The following is a 1935-nucleotide window of genomic DNA, read 5'->3' on the forward strand; positions in this document are numbered from 1 at the left end:
CTTCTTTGTTGAACATGGGGGAATATTTTAGGGATTGTGAGCTACTTTGTATAAACAAGAAAAGACACAAAAGTTCTGCTTCCCAGCAACCCATGGCTGATTCCCAGGACTGTTCTTAACTCAAGGCAAAGCTTCCGGGCATCAGAGCCTAGTTCCGTAGCCTCCTGCTGCGTGGGCGGAGGAAGGTGATGCTGTGCTGGAGAAGGATTTTGTGAAGTGGGCGGAGGAAGTGTCTGAGCACTCTCCTGCCTGGCCTTCATGGTGGACCTCCCTAAGTCCTGTAAGGGAGAGTTCCTCCAGTCATCAAATGTTTGAGAAAGCAGCAATTAGCAAGATAGGTCTGCTGGTCACTGCTCTCTTCCATTTGGGCCCTTCTGTAGAGAAGAGGGAGAATGAACGAGTCTCTCATGACTACGCTGCACTTCAGACATCTCAAACTTCAACCAACTCGGCTGGTTTTATTTTGGCAGGATCTGTGGAGTAAAGCCCGATGGTTGGGAATGAGGTGACAGTTTTCCCCAGGGTGCATAGGGACAGTTTAACTAATTAATTAAACTATTCCATTCCATGCTGGAAATTTTTTTAAATGGTTTTTGTTGTTGTTGGTTTTTTGCTTTTTTTTTACTTTTGAGACAGGGTTGATTTTCTTGGTTTTAAGACAGCTACAGCCGGGCAGTGGTGGCACATGCCTTTAATCCCAGCACTTGGGAGGCAGAGGCAGGCAGATTTCTAAGTTCGAGGCCAGCCTGGTCTACAGAGTGAGTTTTCCAGGACAGCCAGGACTACACAGAGAAACCCTGTCTCGAAAAAAAACCAAAAAAGTAAAAATAAAATTTAAAAAAGACAGCTACAAGCCGGGCGTGGTGGCGCACGCCTTTAATCCCAGCACTTGGGAGGCAGAGGCAGGCGGATTTCTGAGTTCGAGGCCAGCCTGGTCTACAAAGTGAGTGCCAGGACAGCCAGGGCTACACAGAGAAACCCTGTCTCAAAAAACCAAAAAAAAAAAAAAAAAAAAAGACAGCTACAATGTACTCATATACATAAAATAAATCTTTTTAAAAAAACCAACAACAAAATTCACCGGGGATCCATCTAAAATAATAGTAACTAATAGTAAAGGATGTCTAAGAAATAAGGGTTAGGGTGTTTTCCTCTACGGTGATCTTTTTTTTTTCCCCCCGAGACAGGGTTTCTCTGTGTAGAACTCAGAAATCCGTCTGCCTCTGCCTCCCAAGTGCTGGGATTAAAGGTGTGTGCTACCACGCTCGACTTATGGTGGTCTTTTGATGGTCACTGACCGTCCTCTGATGAGACTGTAATAAACACAGCTGTCTGTGTTCTGTGTGTCTATTGAATTTATTTGCTGGAATTGAACACAGGACCTCTGGAAGAGCAGTCAGTGCTTTTAACCGCTGAGCCAGCTCCCCCTCCCCCACTGTTTTTGAAGGAGTGGATTAATATGGTCTCCAAGCTGACTTTGAACTCACTGTAGCTGAAGATGATCTTGAATTCTTTTCTGCCTCCTAAATTCTGGCAGAACAAGTGTATGACAACACAGGGCTTTCTCTCTTTACCATCTTTTCCTTTTTTTCCCCTCCCATCCCATCCCCTGCCTTCCCCTCCCCTCCTTTCCCCTTCACTTCTCTTTTCTTTCACACTGGGTCTCACTGTGTGACTTTGGCTGACCTGGAACTGAATTGGCTAGTGGATCAGTTTTTGCAAGCCTCCTTCCTCTCTCTGTTCCGAACACTTTTTGCTAGAATAGAAGGCGTGCACCATAGCTTCTTCTCATTTCTTTTACTCGGTTTTAAAACTTCCTGACAAAAAAAACAAAACAAAAAAATTAGCTGGGTGTGGTGGTGCATATGCCTTTAATCCAGCACTCGGGAGGTGGAGGCAGGTGGAGAACGCAGTCTGGTCTACTTAGTAAATTCC

The sequence above is a fragment of the Mus caroli genome, unplaced genomic scaffold, assembly GCF_978045245.1.
Source record: "Mus caroli unplaced genomic scaffold, Mus_caroli_1 scaffold_1, whole genome shotgun sequence".
NCBI classification, from domain to species: domain Eukaryota; kingdom Metazoa; phylum Chordata; class Mammalia; order Rodentia; family Muridae; genus Mus; species Mus caroli.